Here is a 23,643-nt window from a genome sequence, read left to right on the forward strand (position 1 = left end):
CTAAAGGCTTACTTTGCTTTAATTTTCACCTAAAAGGCTATCTATGACCAGACATTTGACAGAGTTAGTATTGTAGGCTGACCCTCTGTCATGATAAATAATTATGTAAAACAGGTTAATAGGCTGATGATGTTTAATGATAGTATGGGCTATTTGGGTGAATATCAAAATGGAGTTGATATAGACAAAATGGAGTTTGTAAGACATGTGACTCTGGGAAAGGGAGAGGTCCTTCCTATGGAGTGGTAAACAAGAACCAGTACAAACTGGATTTTCTCACCTTTTTGCGGACTGAGGGTAAACCACCCAAAAGTTTATGAAAGCTCAGACACAGCTCAGGAGGGGTGCTGTCCACCCGAGAGACAGTGTTTACGCGAGTACTGAGAGATCTGATCCAGCTGCGGACCACTCTGGAGAGCAGAAGAGGAATCCCATCTACCACCTTCCATCCTGCAAATACCATCTGCCTGCCATCCTCTTCGGCGTTCTTTTAACATCACCAAGGGACTCCCTGGTGTACCTCCCTGAGGGCTCTCAACCAGCCTAAGGGTAGTAGGTCCTGAGCAACGCTCTCTGGATCTTGTGACTCCAGTTCAAGACAAGAAAGTAGCCATCTGTAATTGGGGTATAACTTACCTTTATGTTCTCGCTGTCTGTGGCTATACAGAGGGTTTTTGACTGTTCACTTCCGCTGTTTTGTTGGTGATTATTAGTTTGTGCCGGGCTTCTTCCCCCGTTCTTCCCATTTTTGTATATAATCCCTAATATAGCTCCTTCTTGTTTGCACCTTTAATCAGAGTCTGTTATTCTTTTCCCTTTGTTTTCTTACGGGCCTAATTCACAGGTGATAGATCCCGAGGGAGGGGCCGGATCGGTTTCTTTTGACTGGGGCATTTACCAGCAGGCCATATTAGCATGTTATCCAGGCCCCAGGGGTAACAGTATTAACAACACGGGGAATGTTGAATGGAAAAAGAACAAGTAAAAGAATCTACTATATATGAGAGAATTTGTCTGAGTCTGTTCAAGAACTCCTCCTAAACTGTAAGAGCTGGGGCCACCAACTTTGGTATGCAGCTTCCTCTTACCATAACTTAAAGCAAGGAAAATGGGATCTGCCTGGAATGAGACTGCTTCTCATAAAACCATTAAAATGATACAGATTCACCAGGCAGTTGCGGCTTCATACAGTGTCCTGCACAATCGGTTAGCTGGGGACCCCACTCCCACTTTACACCTGCATGCCCATCTGACTGTTACTCAGTGATTTCAAATCTTCTAATTTGAGTAATAACCATCATTTCCTATACCATTTTCATTCATCTTGACCCATGATTTTCCTCCTTTTAAATTCTATTATAGGTTGCCATTAAAGGTTGCATTTTTCACTAGCTGGGAATATTGAGCTGACATCCATGCTCCTTCCTAGCATAAACAACAGTAATTTCTCCTAGCACAAATTAATAAGGAATATTATGACCAGCCAGTAACTAAGCATGTTCTAGCGATCTCTCGCTATATACACAGATAAAAATTTTTCCTGTGGGATGATAGAATGTCATCACATCACTCTGCATCATGCCTGCTTCCTTCCTTCCTCCCCTCATCCATCTCCCCGGTGTTCAGGGGAAGACAGCTGGGGCAGCAGCTGAGGGAGGTAGGAGCTGGGGTTCACATGCCATGGCCTCAGCCTGGCTCCCCACCTCTGGTGGCCAGGGGAAGAGAGCCAGGGTTGACCTGGCCTTGGCCTGGCAGCAAAGCAGGGAGGGGGCAGGCCGGGGCTGCCACGCCTCAGTCCAGCCCTCCCCAGCGGCCAGGGAGAGCCAGGACTGCCTACCTTGAGAAAGAGGGGGATTGCAGCTCAGCCAGGAGCCATGCGTGTGTCTGTGGGCAGGGATGGGCAGCATGGCAAGGAGTTCTAGCCCCAGATGGAACTAAGATCCCAGGGACAACCAGGGAGCTCTGGCGTTATCCCTGGCTGCAGAGCTCTGGCTCCGTTCTGGCTCCAGCAGCCATGAAGTTCCAGCCCCAGCAGCAGCCAAGGAGCTCTGGCCCAGGTTGCAGGACTCCGGCCCCATCCTTCCACCCCATTACACAGCTCTGGCCATGGCACTTCAGGGCCGGTGGCACCTAGAGAGCCCTGGGGCAGCAGCAGAGTCAGGCTGGAGCCCTAGCCTGGTGGCAGCATGGGCCATGAACCGAGACACCCTTCTTGGTCCAGCAAATTCCCTTGTTCGGGACCAGTCAGGTCTTGAAAGTGCCAGGCCAGCAAGGTCCAACCTGTACACATACATAGTGAGTACTTTATCATGCTTAAAGCACTTGGTTTACAGAAAGAAGTTTTGTGCAGCAGTCGCTGCAAAAAAATTAAAAATAACGTAGTTTTCTGTGTTTAGATGAACTAGTATCAATCTTCGGAGGGGGTAGTTGAGTTAGTCTGTAACTGGAAAAACAATGAATAGTCTAGCATCACCTTAAAGACTAACAAAACATGTAGATGTAGTATCAGTGTATTACCAATATATCAATCAAATACTTACAAAAACACAGCAATACAACAAAACATAAGTATTTTTACCTTCAAAGTAAAAAGTATTATATTTCAAGAGGAAGATTTCAGAAAAATGAAAAAAAAATCTCTTGAATGAATATTTTGTTTGACTTTCATTGTCCATATATGTCACTTCACAATGAATACAGAAAAACAAACCTCTTCTCTTTAAATGTTGAATTTGATTAACAAATGTGGATCGTCTAATTTTTAAAAAATCATGTAGTTAAATCAAAATTGACATTTCAGCTACAAATACTTTTTATATTAACATTTTGCCCACATTAGGGTAGTATAAGTTAACTTGTGACTAAGAAGGGGCAAGGGTGAAAAACCTGATTTCTTCAGGGTACGTCTTTTAAAATATCTGTAGCTACTATTTAAAAAAAAAAAAAAAAGCTTAGAATGAATAAAGAAAAAATATTCAACAGCAGCAAAACACAGCCAAATCAATGGTTTTAATATAAATGCTAGAATATAGGCTACTCTGGGCACTTTTCTCCCTCTCATCTCAGCCTCCATTTTAATTCTTGTTTTCTATGTACTAAGGATTTTTTTTAACTCTTTTGGCCACCTTCCAGTTATAGAAAGTAACTTGGAGTAAAGCTCTCCCCTTTCCTTGGGCCCTTCCCCTTAAGCAGCCCCAGGCGCCCTGTCTGACATGCTTTCCAAGGCTTGCTAGACTACATAGCAGACTTTCTGGCTCCACTTCCATTGTTTGCATGGCTGCTCTGCTCCTTATCCAGAGCCTGGATTAGCATAAGAATACTGCCTTCCCCCTCAGTGAGCAATCTCTCCCTCCAGAATACCTTACACCCCTGAAAGAAAACAAAAGAATTTTCTTTTACAATCCCTTCCCCCTCCACAGACTTAAGTACCTTTTTCCTATTCAAGGTGGTTAAAATTAAAATCTTGAATAACTGAAGCCAACCAGGCTGAAAACTGTTTGCATATACAGATTGAACTTCTCTAGTTCAGCACCCTCGGTGCTGAAGCAGAGAATTTGCCGGCCCAGGGGAGACTAGTACTGTCTAGCACAGCGGTCACCAACCAGTAGATCGGGATCTACTGGTAGATCTTGGAGCCTCTGAGAGGTGACCCTTATTGGTTTGGCTAAGAGGCTATCAAGCGCTGGCACTTCAGCTGCTCCCGCAGACTGTGGTGCATCTCCTGCCCTTTGCCTTGGAGCTGTCCCCTCAGGAGCCTCCAGGCAGGGGAGGGTGAGGGCTCATGTCAAGATGCCCCCTCTCCCACCCTGTATCCTATCCCCACAGAGCAAAGAGGGGGCACAACAGGACTTGGGATGGAGTTTGCTGGCTGCTTTAGGGAATGGGCCAGGGCGGGGTGAGCCTGCCTTAGGCCCCTTGCACCACCACCCAGGAGCCACCTGAGATAAGCAGTACCTAGCTGGAGCCCACATCCCGAACTCCTACCCCAGTCATAAAGGGTATGTCTACACTACCCCGCTAGTTCGAACTAGCGGGGGTAATGTAGTCATCCGCAGTTGCAAATGAAGCCCGGGATTTGAATTTCCCGGGCTTCATTTGCATGAAGCCGGCCGGCGCCATTTTTAAATGCCGGCTAGTTCGGACCCCGTGCCGTGTGGCTACACGCGGCTCGGACTAGCTAGTTCGGATTAGGCTTCTGTACAGTAGAAAATGGCGCCGGCCGGCTTCATGCAAATGAAGCCCGGGAAATTCAAATCCCGGGCTTCATTTGCAACTGCGGATGACTACATTACCCCCGCTAGTTCGAACTAGCGGGGTAGTGTAGACATACCCAAACCTCCTCCTGCACATCAAGCCCCAAATGCCCTCCCAGAGCCCACACTTAGAACCTCCTTGGGCACTCCAACTGCCTGCCCCAAGTTCAGCTCAGGGCCCCTCTTGAAAATTAAATCCCTTAACCCAAGATCAGAGCCTGCACCTCAACCTCTGCCCCTTCCTGGTGAAAGTGAGGGAGGAAGGATGGCGTGAGAAGAGGGCGGAGCCTCAGAAGGGGCACAAAGAAGGCAGGGAAAAGGGTGTTTGGGTTTCAGGTAGATCTCGTATTGCACTTAAATTCAAAAAGTGATCTCATGCTTAAAAAGGTTGGAGACCACTGGGCTAGCAGCATTACCAACACTTCCACTGCTTACTAGGCTCTTAAGATGACATTTAGGGGTAAATTAAAGCTAAATAGCACAGAACACAGGCACAGGATTGGTAACTTTAAACAAACTTTATGGGACCCTGGGAAACTTGCCCACACTCATGATAAGTGGACATCTAGCTAACTAAAATCATGCCAGAATACAGATGTTGCCAGACAAGAGTGCCGAATCACAGATGTCCAACCTGTATTGGTAATCACCAAAAAATTAAGAATGTCAACTTTAAATTGCTGTTACAGCGCCTTCAGTCATTACGCTAATTTACATAGCATGATTTTAAAGTGCTATACTTATGGGCTGTGTCTAGACTGGCAAGTTTTTCCGCAAAAGCAACTGCTTTTGCGGAAAAACTTGTCAGCTGTCTACACTGGCCGCTTGAATTTCCGCAAGAACATTGACTTCCTACTGTCTGAAAATAGTGCATCTTGTGGAAATACTATGCTGCTCCCGTTCGGGCAAAAGTCCCTTTTGCACAAAGCCTTTGCACAAAAGGGCCAGTGTAGACAGCCCTCTATCTCCCTGGTGCTCTCCCCCTCATCATCCTCTGCACAGTTCCTCTTATGCCCCCTGTGCCCTCACACAAGACTTGCTCCACTCCTTGCCTTCCTCATGCCCACCCCTCCTTTCAACCCCTTTTCTCCCAGCACCTATTCCTCCCCTTTCCTCTTCCTCCCTCCTGCCCCCATTGTCTGTCCCCTCTCCCCGCATCACCCTGTCCCCTCCATTCTCCCACACACACTAACACCTTCCCTCCTCTCCCTTTTCCTGCCCTTTTCCTCATCGTCTCCTCTTGGCCCCCTGACATTTGTGTCTCGTCCATCCTGTCCCCTTGGAGCCTGCCCCTTTCTTCTCCCGTCCTGCTCCCCTCTGCACAAGCCCCTTCCTCTCCTCACCCCACCTCTCCCTTAGTTCTCTCCTCCTGCTCCTTCCCTCACCTTCTACCTTCCATGTGGAAAGCAGTTTGCAGGGGCTGGAGCTGGGGCCGCGACGCTATTTTTAGTACCACAGTCCAGCCCCAGAAGCCCCTGCAGCCCTGACCACAGATGCGCCCAGGGTGGGACTGCGTGCCAGGACTAGTACCGCAATCCCAGTTCCTGCGGGCTGCCTGGCTCCAGCTGGCTGACCAGCTCCAGCTGGAGTCAAGCAGCAACCACACAAGCAGTGTTGGGATGTGAGGGCTGTGGGGTGGGGCTGTGGGGTGGGGCAGGGACTTTGGGAATGAGAGTTTTGGAGTGATGGGGGGCTCCAGACTAGGAGATGGGGCCAAGGAATTAGGAATACAAGAAGGGGCTGAGAGTTGAGGTGCAAGAAGGAGTGAGGGCTTTGGGATGCAAAAGAGGGCTTCAGAGTTGGAGATGAGCTCAGGGCTGGGGACTGGAGTGCAGGAGTGAGTGCATGGTCTCAACTGGGGTTGTGGGCTTTGTGGTGGGACCCAGGATAAGGAGTTTGAGATGCACATGGCTTCAGGATGTGGGGAGGCGGCTCAGAGTGGGCATGGGGTTGAGGCTCAAGATTACCTGTGTGGTTCCTTGTCAGCAGCACTAAGGCAGACTCCTGGTACCAGCCTCTCCTGAAGCAATGCGTTGCACCCTGAAACAGCCAGCAGGGCTGGTTCTGGGGAGGTGAGGATGAAGAGGTTCTGCACTGCATGGGGACCTATGGTCCCCTCATCTAGATGCCAGACAGACCAACTGCACTGGCCATTCCTTGTAGGCCTCAGGACAGTGCTATCCTGGCCAGAGAGAGGTGCCCCTCCCATTGGCCCCATCAACTCTGCTGGATCCAATGGGTGGAGATGGGCTCTTCCCTGCTGGGACCCCAGCAGGCTGCCAGCCACAGCAGCTTCAGAGACTGGGGAGAGTTACCTCTCCCTGCTGCAGTCCTGAGCCCTTACATGGGACTTAATGAGAAGCTGTATGGCTTAAAAAGAAATTGGCTCCCAAGATCCATGCCCTGTGATGCCCACAGGTGGGACTGCAAACTGGAGCCTGGTGCTGCCCAGCTGGGGCGGCACCCCTTCCCTGCACTGTTGGGGATGGACTCCCCAAGTTCCACACACTGCTGCCCAGGGATGGGGCCATATACACTGTAGCGGCTGACCCCCTGCTGCTCCACTGTCTAGGGATGGGACTTAGACCCTTCCCCCCCCCCCATCACCCGGGGCTAGAACTAACACCCCCTCTCTTAGCAGCTCCGCACCACCTATGACTGGGACTGACAACCCCTCACAGCTTTGCATTGCATGGTGCTGAGACTGACTCCCTGATCAGCTGGCAGCAGCGTGGGAGTAGGGGTAGCAGGCGACTCTGTAGGAGCTGGTACACACAGGGAGTCAGCTTAAAAGCCAGCTCTCAGCAGCAGCACTGGGGCGAGGGTGGCTCTGTGGGACTCGGTGCACACAGGAAGCAAGCTAACACAGACAGACAGAAACAGATAAATGAAATGAAATGAAAATGCATTTTAACATCCCTAATGGTCACCCTCTCTCCATATGAGTGGGTCCTGAAAGAGTCCAGCCAAAGAAGGGGCAGGCCCTGACCTGGCTGAATGTGCCAGTCTTGAGAGGCCGGAGCGTAAGACTGGACTGGATTAATCCATGCTGCTGGCTCAACCCAGCAGACAGTTACCTCCCAGCATGGACCAGCTGGTTAGTGTGGCCACTGGGTCAGGGCAGGAAGAGTGAATCTCTGGAGGAATCCATAAGGGATGTGCTGAACAATGGGGGAGATTTGTGTGTTGTAGAATATCAGGCAGTGGGAGGATGCTGGCCAAGGTCTCTGTGTGTAGAGGCGCTAAGCAGTGGGGTAGTAGGTAGGGATGGTGCTAAGCAGGCATTTCTGTTTTAGTAGTAGTGGGTCTGTGGAGGGGCCACTGGCAGTTGCAAAGCTCGGGGATGTGCGGTGGAGGAGTTCTGTGCCTTGGCATGGGCCCACCTCTAAGGGAAAGATACATGCTGGCAGCACAGGGAAAGGCAGACCACTGTATATCGGGTGACTGGTAGCTTATAAACAGTGCCCCTGAACCGGGCATATGAGAACCATGCCATGACCCATTGCTCCTGACCAGCTCCTCATTCGGGGACCAAGCTCTCCACACTGTGTTCCGCTGCCCCCAGGGAAGCCTACAAATATGTTTGAAACCAGACCCACAAAAGTTTAAACAAGCCCTGCTGGTCACATGCCACTTGACGCATGTTACACATATGCTAAATACTTCAAAATTATTTAACAACAGCACTACTAACTTCAAAATGCAGTATATAATGCACACAAAGTTAAATATGACCTTTTAAGAGTATTGTAAATCTGCTTAGTTAAACATCTGCAGAAACAATGTTACACAGAAAATAATATACTTCCCTCAGTTCAAACAATGTAGTTTCAACAAATACAGCCTCAAACCAGTTTCTAAACATAACAAGTCTTTCTGTAAGTAGACAAAAGGCAGGGCTCAAAGGTAACGTTTACATTTCAACAGTAACAGACTCTTAAGCCCTTGTATAAAAGTGTTAAAAGTAAGATAGTTAAAACACTAACAAAAACTACCAATAGACATAAATGAAGAGCAATGTCTTGAGAAACATATTACAATTTAAAAAGATATAAGAATTTAGCCATTTTAAAAAATTATACAATGTATTTCTTCTATTAAAGATTTAAGCAAGCAAGCTGATTACTCACCATTGAATAAAAATGAGAAATAAAAGGAGAAAAATGAGTTTTCTAAAACTACAAGTATGAACTAAAATAAAAAGGGGACATAGATCAACAAAAAAAATCTAGTAAATTTAAGAAAAATTAAAATTATTCTCAATAACTACACCCGTTCTTACATTTCCGTCCATTCTCTGTAATTTTACATTCACATTTGCCTGGTTGTTTGGTTGGTTTAATTTGTTCTCTTTCACTGCTGAGGAGCAAAAACAAATAGCTGGGCTGACTGAACTGCATACACAAGGGAAGAAAAATACTCTGTGCAAAGACTAAAACAGAGAAAACCTAATTATAGAATGTTCTGCATTACCAATAGTAATATTAATAGAAATGTAAGTATGGTTTTTACAACTAGAAAAATGCAAATGCAGTATGCATCTTTAACAAAAGGGAAGGAGAATCCATGGAACAATACAGACTTTACCTCAGTTCCCAGAAAAATCATGGACCAGATCACTCAGGGAATTAATTCTGAAATACTTAGAGAGGAAAGCGATCAGGAATAGTCAACATAGGAAAGTCATCCCCGAGCAATGTGATGGCCTTCTTTGGATATGGGGAATACAGTGGACGTGAATACCCGGACTTTAGCAAAGCTTTTTATGTTCTATCCCACAGTATTCTTGTCAGTAAGTTAAAGAAGTATGAATTGGATAAATGAACTATAAGGTGGACAGAAATCTGGCTAGATGGTCAGTCTCAAAGGGTATTGATCAATGGCTCAGTGTCTGTTTGGTGGTCGGTATCAAGTAAGGATGTTAAAATGCCATTAGTTGCCTAGTTGATGGATAACGAGCCTTGTGGATAAGGGAGAAGCGGATGATGTCATATACCTAGACTTAGTAAGGCATTTGATACGGTTTCGCATGATATTCTTATTGATAAACTAGGCAAATATAACTTAGATGGGGCCATGATAAGGTGGGTGCATAATTGGCCGGATAACTGTAGTCAGAGAGTTGTTGTTAACGGTGCTAAATCCTGCTGGAAAGGGATAACAAGTAGAGTTCCGCAAGGGTCTGTTTTGGGACCCGTACTGTTCAATATCTTCATCAATGATGTAGATATTGGGATAGAGAGTACGCTTATTAAGTTTGCAGATGATACCAAACTGGGTGGGGTTGCAACTTCTTTGGAGGATAGGGACATAATTCAAAATGACCTTAGCAAGTTAGAGAAATGGTCAGAGGTAAACAGGATGAAGTTTAATAAAGAGAAATGCAAAGTGCTCCACTTAGGAAGGAACAATCAGTTCCATACATACAAGATGGGAAGCGACTGTCTAGGAAGGAGCATGACGGAAAGGGATCTAGGGGTCATAGTGGACCACAAGTTGAATATGAGTCAACAGTGTGATGCTGTTGCAAAAAAAGCAAATATGATTCTAGGTTGTATCAACAGGTGTGTTGTAAGCAAAACTCGTGAAGTCATTCTGCCGCTCTATTCTGCACTAGTTAGGCCTCAGCTGGAGTACTGTGTCCAGTTCTGGGTGCCACATTTCAAGAAAGATGTGGAGAAATTGGAAAGGGTACAGAGAAGAGCGACAAGAATGATTAAAGGTCTAGAGAACATGACCTATGAAGCCAGGCTTCATGAACTGGGCTTGTTTAGTTTGGAAAAAAGAAGATTAAGGGGGGACATGATAGCGGTTTTCAAATATCTAAAAGGGTGTCACAAGGAGGAAGGAGAAAATTTGTTCCTCTTGGTTTCTGAGGACAGGACAAGGAGTAATGGGCTTAAAGTGCAGCAAGGGAGGTTTAGATTGGACATTAGGAAAAAAATCCTAACTGTCAGGGTGGTCAAATATTGGAATAAATTGCCAAGGGAGGTGGTGGAACCTCCCTCTCTGGAGATATTTAAGAACAGGTTAGACAGACATGTCAGGGATGGTGTAGACCAGTGGTCCCCAACCTTTTGAGGTTGTCGGGCGCCAGGGGGCGTGGCCGTTCGCCCGCCGGGCGCCAGGGGGCGGGGACACTTGCGCGCCCGGGGGCGGCCCCCCCCCATAGCCGCATGCCCGGGGCCGGGGGCCCCCCCCAAGGGCCGCGGGGCCGGGGCTCCCCCCGCAAGCGCCACGGGGCCGGGGCCGGCGCTCTCCCCGCAAGCGCCGCGCTCCCGGGCCAGCGCTCCCCCCCCCCCCCCCCCGCAAACGCCGCGCGCCCGGATTCCGGCGCTCCCCCCACAAGCGCCGCGCGCCAGGGCCAGCGCTCTCTCTCCTCCCCCCCCCCCCGCAAATGCCGCGCGCCCGGGGCCGGCGCTCCCCCCACAAGCGCCGCATGCCCGTGGCCGGCACCCCCCCCCCCCACAAGCGCCGCGCGCCCAGGGCCGGCGCTCCCCCCACGGGCACCGTGTTGGGGACCACGGGTGTAGACGGAGCTTGGTCCTGCCTCGAGGGCGGGGGCTGGACTCGACCTCTCGAGGTCCCTTCCAGTCCGATGATTCTATGATTCTACTCTGATCCAGCTGGGGAGGTATAGATTATTAGTTCTGCTTGGCTCAGAGGATCAGAACCCCCAATTGTTACAGTCAGCCAGAAGGCTTGGAGGCTACCGACTGCTTGTTCTAACCCACCTCAGAGACTGTGGATTGATAATTTCCTCAGACTTGTTGGGGGTCCTGAGGCTAATGATCTGATCCCACTGGAAGTCCAGATGATGGAATGATAGGGTATACCAAACCCACACTGGGCCAATGGGGGGAACCACACTCAATAGCCTCATCACAGAACCCTTCAAACGCCTTTGGAAAAAAGTGAAGATTGTGAAGAAAAAACACTGTTACCTATCTTTCATAACTATTGTTCTTCAAGATGTGTTGCTCATCCATATTCCATTTAGGTGTGTGGGCATCGCATGCATGATTGTTGGAAGGTTTTTCCCTAGGCAGTATCCGTTGGGCCTGTAGGAGAGCACCCTCGACTGGCACCTCCATGTCGGCACATTTATACCCTTGCTGTCTTCCACCCCTTTAGTTACTTCTTGACAGAACTCTCCGGTGAAGGGAAGGTGGGCAGGATTTAGAGTGGACATGAGCACCACATCTTGAAGAAGAGTTACGAAAGTGATTGTATTTTTTCTTCTTCGAGTGATTGCCCGTATCTTTTCCATTTACGTGAATTCCAAACCAAACTAAAGGAGGTGGGGTCAGAGACTAAGCGGAAATGGACTGCAACACAGCTCTGCCAAACACTGAATCATCCCTGGCTTCCTCAATGGCATAGTGATTGGTGAATGTATTTATAAAACACTAGGTAGCCACCCTGCAGATATCAAGGATGGAAATCTTCGCCACAAAGACGGCTGATGAGACGTAGGCTCTAGTGGAATGTGCTGTGATTTCAAGATCTGGGACATTCGCAAGGTCAGAGCATGTCCTAATGCAGGCTGTGATCCATGAAGATGCACGCTGGGCAGAGACTGGTAGACCCTTCATCCTTTGTGGTACAGAAATGAAGAGTTATGGGGACCTACCAAATGGTTTTGTTGTCTCTAAATAAAAAGCCAAAGCACATATCACATCCAACATGTGTAGAGCTTGTTCTTTACTACTTGTGTGCAGTTTAGGAAAGAACACAGAGAGGAAAATATCCTACTTCACATGGAAATGAGACATCATCTTAGGCAAAAAGGCAGGATGCAAGCGTAACTGACCTTGTCTTTAAAGAAAACTGTTTAAGGGAGCTCTGAGGTTAAAGCTCAGAGTTCTGACACTAAAAAAGTCACTTTTCATGACTAGGGATAAACTATCTCTGCACCCTGAGGAGAACTCTGAGAAGTGGGGGAGGAGCAGGAGGGAGAGTGTATAATAGGTGGGGCTAGCCAAGGTACCTTAAACACATCCCCCTTGGAACCCAGACTGTGATTCAGGAAAAAGCAGACAATGGAACTTCCTGTTGCTGTCTGTTGCAAAGAGGTCTAGATGGGGATACCCCATCTGTGGAAAAATGCTTTGGGCTACATCTGCTCTGAGAGACCACTCATGGGCTAGGAATGACTGACTGAGAGTCTGTGAGGACATTCTGAGTTCCCAGGAAATACAAAACTCTCACAGCCAAAGAGCTTCCAGACAGAGGGCAGAGAAATGAGCACCATGCGTTCTGTTGATACAGAACATCATTGCTGTATTATCTGTCAGAACTGAAATGCACTTGCCTCACAGGAACACCCAGCATACAAGACATACCACTCTTAGTTCCCCGACATTTACGTGATGCGATAGCTCTTGTTGGGACCGCATGCATATACCTTGGGTCCTCGGGTCTCCAATGTGTGCTGCCCAGCCCATGTTGGAAACAAAGGGTGCAGCCTGGTGAACAGCTTTCCCCCACAAATGATTCTCTCCTGAAGCCATCAGGTGATGGAGTGCATGACATTGGGAGGAATCATAACCACCATGTGTAGCTGGATTGTACATCTAAGCAAGTCATGCCTTCAGGGGATGTAACCTTAGCTTGGCATGTTGCATGACATGTGTGCATTCCGCCATATGTTCCAACAGCCTTGTACGATTCCTGACTGTTGCAATGGGTAAAAATCAGAGGCCTAGGATGATATCCTTTATAGTGTGGAAACGAGCACTGGACAGGGAAGCCATGGCCTCTGTGGGGCCCAGAAAGGCTCCAATAAACTCTATCTGTTGTATGGGAACAAGGGTGGAGTTAGCCTCGTTCAACATAAGCCGAAAACAGACCAATGTGGCTCTCACTAGTGGAGCACAGATGGGAAGTGGTTGAAGTATTCCATATCCAATATGCAAAATAAGATTTATAAGACAATGTTATGTTCCTTTTTTTAAACAAAAAATCAAATTTATTTAACTGTTTAAGCTCTCAGGTTAGGAGTTTTTGGTTTTACTTTACCTCAATTGGTGAGCTGGAAGAAACTATATTTTATTTCAATTCTTTAGACTGTCTTCATCTGTATTTCCACTTCATCAATTCCAATATGATATTATAGCAATGCATATTTCTATTAATCTGTAAAACAGGAAAAAATTGGCTTTGAGTCTGGAGCAATATTTTGTCAGTGAGAAATTGTTGCAATGGTTTTCAATACATAATGTGAACTGATTACTGCAGATATATCCACTATTACAGATGTTAACTGGTGTTTGCTATTTGTTGCTATCCATTTCTATCGAAAGAAAACCTCTAGAGCCACCACATTTCTCATATTCTATACTTTTAAAGCCTTAACATATTAGTAAAATACTGAGGAACACTTTGGAACAAAGAAAAATGTTCATGACTTAACCGATTAGTAAAGAATGATTTTTATTCTCCGTTTTAAGAAATCGGACTGCCAAAGGAAGGATGTCTGTCTGTCTCTATATACAGGTGGCCCGACCCCTGACTCGCAACACGATTGGTTCCCAGGGAGGTGTCACAAGTCGCGGTGTCATTACTTGAACCCTCATTTTCGATAGGTGCCTGAGGGAGCCTCCCATTCATGAAACAGACTCCGGCACCAGGGGATAATTCGCACTCCTTTGACTGGCACCAGCCAGTGCGGCCCGACATGCAGGTGGTGCACCATGGGCTTTGAGAACAGCAGCGGCGCCGGAGCGCTATAGCCCTGGTGGGCGAGCTGCTCTCCCCGGGCTGTGCAGGGCAGGCTGCCCAGAGCAATCCGGGGCTGGGCAAAGGGCAGCCACTGGTCACTGCAGCCAGGGACCATGCTGCGAGCCAGGTGCCTTTGGTCATCTCTCTGCCTGCCTTGCACTTACTAGTGACCCCTCCGGCTGAGGCGGGCACCCTTGGCCAAGGAGTTTGCAGGAGTATGTGTGTTGGGGGGGGGAGTAGCGCACACTGGCAAATGGGGGGCAACTCTCCCCCTTTTCTCTACCGCAGTGCTGGTCGCGGAGGTAGGGGAGAGCTGCAACCTTGGTGGGGCCGGGCAGAAGGAAGGCCCTGCCCAGGCCAGGATGATTCAAGCAGAGGTGCCTAGGCTAGGGGGAGGGGAGAGCTACTTTGCAGCCCAATCTGGTTGGTCTGGCGGTGAGGAGCCGCTGGAGAGGTCCCCGCCTGCCCCGGCTCAGAGATTGGGGAGAGGGGGAGAGGTGTCCCTGGCCTTGCCCTTTATGTTTCCCAACTGTGTCCGCATGCATCTCCAGGGGGACCTGTGCCACTTTCACCCTTCCCCCAGGGCATTCCGACATTTCTGCATGTGCTGGGGGGAGGGGACATGAGGGTTTGGCAGGGAGAGGGAAAGGATACAGAGTTCGGTCAGTGGGGGGGAAGTAGGAGAGGGGAGCGGACTGGGTCCGGTGTGGAGGGGGGAGATCGGGTTTGGCTGCGATTGAGGAGAGGTCACAGGGTGGATCAGGTGGGGGACAGAAGGGGGACAGACTGCATCCGGTCACTGAGGGGTCAAGTTTGCCTGGGAGGGGAGAGGAGGTGGAAACTGGGTTCGGTGAGTGGGTGGGTGAGGGTCAGAATGTGTGTGGACGAGGATGTGTGTGGAGGGGAGACAAGATGTAGGCTGGGTTTGGCTGTAGGGCGTGGTGGGAGTCAAACAGCTACAAGGTGAAAGGGGTGCTTTCCTCCTCAGTGCCTGTCCTGCAGCACTGGGAAGCGGGCAAACATTTTTTTGCTTGGGGAGGTAAAAAACCTAGAACTGGCCCTGCACACGGCACATGCATGGCCCCACCCCGGGCGTGCACGCCCTGGGCGTGCAAATGTGCAGTCTCGCCCCCGGGCACCCTGTGCACTCACGGCCCCACCCCCAAGCGCCCGGCAGCCCCAAAAAGTTGGGGACCACTGATCTACATGTTTTGTTAGTCTTTAAGGTGCTACTAGACTATTTGTTGTTTTTTTAGTTTATCTTTATTAATGACCTGGATGAAGGGATGGATTGCATTCTTAGCAAGTTTGCAGATTAAATGAAATTAGGGGTAGAGGTAGATATGTTGGAGGATAGGGATAAGGTCTAGAGTAACCTAGACAAAATCGGAGGATTGGGCCAAAAGAAATCTGATGAGGTTCAACAAGGACAAGTGCAAAGTCCTTCACTTGGGATGGAAGAATCCCAAGCACTGTTACGGGTGGGAGACTGACTGGCTAAGCAGCAGTTCGGCAGAAAAAGACACGGGGATTAAAGTGGATGATAAGATAGATATGAGTAAACAGTGTGTCTTGTAACTAAAAAGGTCAATGCCATATTAGGGTGTATTAGGAGAAGTACTGACAGCATATCTAGGCAAGTGGTTATTCCCCTTTATTCGGCGCTGGTTATGCCAAATCTGGAGTAGTGTGTCCAATTCTGGACCCTCCATTATGGAAAAGATGTGAAGCATTGGAGAGAGTCTAGAGGAGGGCAACAAAAATGATTAGTATCAGAGGGGTAGCCGTGTTAGTCTGGATCTACAAAAGCGACAAGGAGTCCTGTAGCACCTTATAGACTAACAGATGTATTGGAGCATAAGCTTTCGTGGGCAAAGACTCACATGCATCTGACGAAGTGGGTCTTTGTCCACAAAATCTTATGCTCCAATACATCTGTTAGTCTATAAGGTGCTACAGGACTCCTTGTCAAAAACCATTAGGGAGCTGGAGCACATGATTTACAAGAGCAGGCTGAGGGATTTGGGCTTATTTCGTCTACAGAAGAGAAGGGGGGGATTTGAGAACTAGCCACACTCAACTGGCCAAATAGCCACACTGTTCAAGTCAATTAGCCCCACACAACTGACAGAACAGCCACATGTGGCAAGTGGCCACTACAGGGCTGGGCAAAATACGGCCCAAGGGCCAGATCCAGCCTGCCAAGCCACCGGATCCAGCCCACGGACCACCCTGCCAGGACCCACAGGCACACACGCAGCTGCACAGTTTCAAGCGCAGTCCATGGAGTGGGAGAAGCTTTGTGCGATCTCCCCACCTCAGCCAATCCTCGGCTCCTATTGGCCAGAAACAATTGGCCAATAGGAAATGACCACAGCCAATCAGAGCTGAGAGATTGGCCTACAGGATAGCAATGCAAATCTCTTCCCCCCCCCCCCCCGCTCCCGCCCCAGCCACATAGAGGGAGCAGCCCTGCAGTTTCAAGCAGGGCTGCAGCAGGCAGAGAGCCTGTCCTGGAGTGCTGCACGGCTGCTGCTTAAGTAAGCACCTCCCGGCCAAAGCTTGCCTCTGGCACCCCATCCCCTCCTGCTTCCCAACTCCCTCCCCCAGGTCACCTTCCAAACCCTCTGCACCTCCCTTCCCCAGGTCACAATTCCCTTCCAGACCATGCACCTCCTTCTAGACCCCTCCCCCAGGCCAGAATCCTCTCCTGTACCCAAACACCTTCCCAGACACCGCACCCCATTCCCCTACCCCTAAGTCAGCACCCACACCCTCTGCAGTCTGCATCTCCTTTTCCCCTTCTCCCATGTCACAGCTCCCTCCCAGACATTGCACCCCCTCCCGCAGGCCAGAATCCTCTTCTGCACCCATACCCCCTCCCTGACCCTACACCTAAACCTCAATCCCCTGACCCAAGTCACAACTCTCTCCTTTGCCCAAACTGCCTCTCAGACCTCACACCATCTCCTGCACCCCAGTCCCTTACCCTGTGCACCCTTCTGTGCCCAATCTCCATCCTAAACCCGCACGCCCACCACAGAAAAGTGGCCCTTGACCACTTTCCAAAGAGCGGCCCCCACCAAAAATTACTGTCCACCTCTGAGCTAGCATGTTGGACAACATGGCTATAAGCCCTTGCTCCGCGTCTTCCCACCCCTCCTCCATCCCCATTACCTTTTCCAAATGATGCAACCCAGGGGATTACCAGGAGGCCTGCTGCTAGCAGTAGTTGTCAGACCTCTGCACTCACTGCAGTGGTGGGAAGCAGAGTGACCCTAGCTCCCAGCCTCATCACTCAAGGGAGCAGATCAGTCTGGGGCCAGGGCACGCCACTTCCCTCTGCCACCAAGAAACAGAGCAACCCAGCTGGGACATGGCAGGGCAAGGCGGTACAGAGCAGACTGGGGCTGGATCACTTCTCCTTTTGCCACTGGTGAAAAAGTATGAGCTCAACCCCTGGCGACAATGCCAGACTCCCAATAATCCCCCAGGACATCCTGGGCAACTGTTAAAAACTGTCCAATGTAGGGACAGCTCTGAGTAGAGGAACTGATAGCGTGCATATGTGAAGCCTTACACAGATACATTTGCCTTTGTATCCAATCCATGATCCACAAAAATCATCCATGTCTTTCTGCAGATATGATGTGGCTATCCATAAATTTGCAGGGATCTATGCATATTAGCTGGAAAAAGTTTACTGTTACCTGTCTGAGGGTTTGTCTACACGGCAAATTGCCATGCTACAGACCAGGATATGAATTTGTAACACACAAGCTCGTTTCACAGCAATCCTGAATGGATACTCTTATAATGCAGGAAAAAGCCAGAGTGAGGCTTAGCACACTGCTACGTAGCACAATAAGCTGTATTATGGGGCTCTCGCTGTGTTCACGAGACATTACTCCACAGCATTGTAGATTCACACAATGTAATCTGCTTTGTAAACACGCCCATATGCCAGAATTTCAAACTCATCGTCTCACCTATACACATGTATAGATAAAGACCCTCTTGGGACTGTTGCCTCATATGCCAAGACCCCACTGAACCTGCTTTCCCTGATAGCTTGGGCACCCTGTAACAAGGGCACCAATGACCAAGGTTGGAGGGGGGAAGGGGGTTGTACCAGGGATCTATTCATCCTCACCCCAGATAGAGTGCTTAATTACAACACAGACTGAGTGTGATAAATTATGAATTCAAAAGCTGGGAGCAACATATCCTTTGCCTCAGAGAGTTAATTTATAAACAGGCAGCGTGATTAAGATAGCAAAAGGCTTCTCATTAAAGTAAACATGGGATCATTAGATGATCTAGAAAGCAGAGTCAGGTACTCCAGTCAAAAAGCTAGGAAACAAAGGCGGATTAACAATATGATTTCAACGATTTCCATACTGACTGGGTACACGACCCCTCGAGAATGGGATGCAGAGATAAAGTTTCTTGTCACCTTAAAATGACTGCTTCTTGGAGCAGCTGGTTCTGGACCCATGAGAGGAGAAGCAAGTCTTGGTTTAGTCCTAAGAGGAGTGCAGGATCTGGTCCAAGGGATAAATATAACTCAATTGCTTGGAAATAGTGACCATAACATAATAAATTTAACATCTCTGTGGCAGGAAAAAAACAACAGCCCAACACTATGGAATTTAATATGAGACATTTAATATCACAAAAATGAGGTGATTTGTTACACATAAATTAAAAGATAAAGCACTAAAAGTGAAATCCCTACAAACTGCATAGAAGCTTTTCAAAGACACCAAAATAGAGTAGCCCTGTGGCACATGGAAGATTAACAAAAATATATAGTACCATGAGCTTTCATGGGTAAGATCCACTTCATAAGATGAAACATGAAAGCTCATGATACTATAAATTGTTGTTAGTCTCTAGGTGCCACAGGACTACTACTTGTTTTTAAAAGTCACAGACTAACATGGCTACCCCTCTGAGACTTTTTACCGTAATAGAGGCTCAAGTTAAATGTATGTGCCAAATTTAAAAAACAGAGTAAGATAACCAAAAAGTGCCACTATGGTCAGGCTGGAGTGTCCCCCTTCAAACAGCAGGCCCCAGCTCCAGCCCCAGCCAGTTAACCATAACTGGTTATCCATTCATATCTCTATACTCAATAATCCCAACCTCTCGAAGCAGCTATCATCATTAATTCTTGTAAAATTCATTACTCATATTTACTAAATCATATACCCAACAATCCCCTAACCCAGTGTTTCTCAAACTGTGCTCCACGGAGAGACATCTCCAGGGGCTCCCCGAGGTTGACGAACTGGAAACATTGATAGGTACAACACATACAATCAGCGGACCGCTGGAGGTCCGCATAAGTACAACACGTACAATCAGTGGACTGCTGGGGCTCCGCAGAGCCCAAAAAATTGAGAACCGTTGCCCTAACCAAAACATAGCAACCTTGTAGTTCACCCAAATCAATCTTCAACTCAATTAAAACCAAATTATTCTCCTAAAACAATGCTCCCATTTCTCATTAGTCACCAAACCACTGTACCAAAATTCCATTTTTTAGACCTCTTGCAAAAGCTCGTGCTCACTGGAAAACAACCCAGGGCAAAAGCTTTTTTATTACTCTTACACAACAGCTTTTATTCCCTCCCTTCCACAATCAGCTTCTAAGAAATGCCTCTGAATGACCATTATTTAATTAAGTTATAAAAATCATTTGAATTGATAAGAATAGGTTTTTATTTCCATTTTAAGTATGAATACTATGAGGTCCAATAATTATTGTTTATTTTCTTCCTGAGGTTCAGGAAAAAACTGCCAATGGAGATAACACAAATAGAGCATGGATAAAACAAAAATTTACGTGGCTAGATATTTGAAAGCAAGAGAAAGCTTCTAATGCTGTCAGTATTGAGTTTTATTAACTGCCTGTACATTTCCCTGCCGACTGTGGTAAATGTTCATTAGTAAAAGGGAAAAAACCCCAAATGCTCAAGTTCTCACTGGTGCTGAAACAGAGAAGGGGCCAAACTGAAATGTGTCATACAAAACTCATGAAGGGATAGAGGAAAGCAAGGTGAAGTTTAGACATATCAAGAATTTGACACCATCCTTTTAAATACAAAACAATAACTATCAAAATAAAAATAAAGCTATTTCCATACTTCCATTCTCCTCCACTTTAGAATGAATAACTGCCTTTTGGATGAAGAGGTTATTCACCTCGATCATAACTGATGTTCTTCGAGATGAGTGTCCCTTTGGGTTCTCCACATTAGGTCAGTGGCACCACTGCCAAGCTCAGAGCAGAGATTTCATAGCAGTGTCCCTAGGGTCACGCAGATGCGCACCAGCAATCACGCGTCAGTCGACTACAGGCATAGCACACACGCCGTCCCCCCATTCCCCTCCCACTCCTCAGTTGCTTCTTTACTCAGAAACAATGGCTAGGGAAGGCCAGGATCCCGAAGTAGAGGAGAGGAAGGGAAAGTTGTGGAGCATCCACAGGGACACTCATCTCAAAGAACGTTAGTTACTATCGAGGTGAGTAACCTCCTCTGAGAGAGAGAGAGAGAGAGAGAGAGAGAGAGAGAGAAAGAGAGAGGTAGGTCCATGTGGGACATTAGGTGATTACAAAGCAATTTCCCCTTAGGGAGGTCGGGACTTCAGATCTGGCAAAAAAGTGGTGAAAGAACTCCCTTACCTAGTTTCAGGTTGAAAAGAGGTTCCTGCGTTAAGTGTGTAGTGCTTTGTAAATGTGTGGTCGGAGGACCACATGCCAGCTGCCCAGATGCCTCTTATAGGTACTTTACGGAGAAATGCTATAGCGGTAGCCACAGCTTTGGTTGAGTGTGCCCTTAGACTATCTGGAGGCAGCAAGTCTGACTATGCGTAGAGTCTTACAAAACTGATCAAACCTTCGGATCACTACCCCTTCCTGCTTCTCCATGTGGGAACTAACTATACGTCCAAGAATGACTTTGAGCGCGTTATTGCAGATTATGTAGCACTGGGAGAAAGGATCAAAGAATGCGGAGCACAAGTGGTGTCCTCGTCCACCCTCCCTGTTGAAGGGAAAGGACTGAGCAGAGATCATTGAATTGAGGAAGTAAATGTGTGGTTGCTCAGAGAGAGGGCTTTGGTTTCTTCAACCATGAGACTGTTCCAGGTACAAGGATTGTTAGGAAGAGATGGGATCCACCTAACAAAGAGAGGAAGGAGCATCTTCGTGGGCAGGCTTGCAAATCTAGTGAGGTGGGCTTTAAATTAGGTTCGTTGGGGGACAGTGACCAAAACCCTAAGGGGAGTGGGAAAGTCGGATACCGGGAAAAAATGCAAAGAAGAACGAGCAACAAAAGAGGACCCCTGATTCAAATGGAGAAGGTAGGGCGAAAAACTGGTTATCTGAGGTGTTTCTACACCAATGCAAGAAGCCTGGGCAGCAAACAGGAAGAATTGGAGGCCCTGGCACAGTCCAAGAAATATGATTTGACTGGGATAACGGAGACTTGGTGGGATGACTCGCATGAGTGGAGCACTGTCATGGAAGGGTATAAACTGTTCAGGAAGAAGAGGCAAGAGAGAAAAGGAGGAGGAGTTGCACTGTATGTAAGAGAGCACTGTGATTGCTCAGAACTCCAGTGTATATAGAGAGAAATGCCTGTTAAGAGTCTATGGATTAAGTATAGAGGTGCAAACAACAGCAGTGATGTTGTGGTTGGTGTCTACGACAGGCCACCGAATAAGGTGGATGAAGTAGATGAGGCTTTCTTCGGACAACTGAGAGAAGCTTCCAGATCGCAGGCGCTGGTTCTCATGGGCGACTATAATCACCCCGACATCTGTTGGGAGACCAATATGGCAGTACACAGGCAATCCAGGAAGTTTTTGGAGAACGCTGGGGATAACTTCTTGGTACAAGTGCTGAAGGATCTGACATGGGGCTGTGCGCAGCTTGACATTCTGCTCACAGACAGGGAGGAACTAATAGGGGAAGGAGAGGTGGGTGACAACCTTGGAAGCAGATATCATGAGATGGTGGGTATCAGGATCCTTAACAAAAAAAAAAAAAAAAAAAAAAGAGAGAGAGAGAGAGAGAGAGTAGTAAAATACACACCTTAGACTTCAGAAAAGCAGACCGACTCCCTCAGAGACCTGATGGGCAGAATCCCCTGGGATGCCAACATGAAGGGGAAAGGAGTCCAGGAGGGGTATAAATGTATAGCTCAAGAATGCCGGGGGGTTATCAGGAAGGTGAAAGCGCAACTGGAACTGTGACTGGCGAAGGATGTGAAGGGTAACAAGAAAGGTTTCTACAGGCATGTTAGCAAGAAGGTGGTGATCAGGGAAGGTGTGGGGCCCTTACTGGATGAAGGAGGTAACCTAGTGACAGATGATGTGGGAAAAGCTGAAGTACTCAATGCTTTATTTGCCTCTGTCTTCACGGACAAGGTCAGCTCCCAGACTAATGCGCTAAGTGACAAAAGATGGGATGAAGATGGACAGCCCTTGGTAGGTAAAGAACAGGTTAGGATCTACTTAGAAAAGCTAAGTGTACAGAAATCCATGGGTCCGGACTTCATGCATCTGAGGGTACTGAGGGAGTTGGCAAATGTCATTGAGGAGCCTTTGGCCATTATCTTTGAAAACTCATGGAGATCGGGAGAGATCCCGGATGATTGGAAAAAGGCAAATGTAGTGTCCATCTTCAAAACAGGGAAGAAGGACAATCCAGGAAACTATAGGCTGGTCAGTCTTACCTCGGTCCCTGGAAAAATCATGGAAGGAATCCTTAAGGAATCCGTTTTGAGGGACTTGGAGGAGGGGAAAATGATCAAGAACAGTCAGCATGGATTCACAAAGGGCAAGTCGTGCCTGACCAATCTGATTAGCTTCTATGATGAGGTAACTGGCTCTGTAGACATGGGACAGTCAGTAGATGTGATATACCTTGGCTTTAGCAAAGATTTTGATACGGTCTCCCACAACATTCTTGCCAGCAAGCTAAGGGAATGTGGATTGGATAAATGGATGGTAAGATGGATAGAAAACTGGCTAGAATGTCGGTCCCAGCAGGTAGTGATCAAAGGCTCAATGTCAGGATGGTGGTCAATTTCTAGCAGAGTGCCCCAAGGTTCAGTTCTAGGACTGGTTTTGTTCAATATCTTTATTAATGACCTGGATGAAGTGATGGATTGCACCCTCAGCAAGTTTGCGGATGACGCTAAGCTACACTCAAGGGCAAACATAGGGTCCAGAGTGACTTAGACAAATTGAAGGATTAGGCCACAAGAACTCTGATACGGTTCAACAAGGACAAGTGCAGAGTCCTGCACTTGGGACAGGAGAATCCCAAGCACTGTTACAGGCTGGTGACTGAATGGCTAAGTAGCAGTTCTGCAGAAAAGGACCTGGGGATTACAGTGGATGAGAAGCTGGATATGAGTCAACAGTGTGCCCTTGTAGCCAACAAGGCTAATGGCATATTAGGTTGCATTAGGAGGAACATTGCCAGGAGATTCAGAGATGTGATTATTCCCTTTATTCAGTTCTTGTGAGACCACATCTGGAATATTGTGTCCAGTTCTGCTGCCCCCCCCAAAAAAGGACGTGGATACTTTGGAGAAGGTCCAGCGGAGGGCAACCAAAATGATTAGGGGGCTGGAGCATATGATCTACG

At 47.8% G+C, this 23,643-nt stretch overlaps 1 protein-coding gene across 2 annotated transcripts in view; it reads right to left on the bottom strand.

Annotated features, from left to right (window-relative positions):
- The window catches only part of BMPR1A (bone morphogenetic protein receptor type 1A), a 174,174-nt gene that overhangs the window by 103,165 nt on the left and 47,366 nt on the right, over window positions 1-23,643 (bottom strand). The window contains exon 2 of one of the 2 annotated variants that reach the window (XM_075934830.2): window positions 13,275-13,391. The exons of the other annotated variant lie outside the window; for it this stretch is intronic. The gene's annotated coding sequence lies outside the window, so the exon portion shown is untranslated. The remainder of the gene's footprint in view (window positions 1-13,274; window positions 13,392-23,643) is intronic. 2 annotated transcript variants of the gene reach the window in all.

The sequence above is a fragment of the Pelodiscus sinensis genome, chromosome 8 (genome assembly GCF_052426305.1).
Source record: "Pelodiscus sinensis isolate ZL-2025 chromosome 8, ASM5242630v1, whole genome shotgun sequence".
NCBI classification, from domain to species: Eukaryota; Metazoa; Chordata; order Testudines; family Trionychidae; genus Pelodiscus; species Pelodiscus sinensis.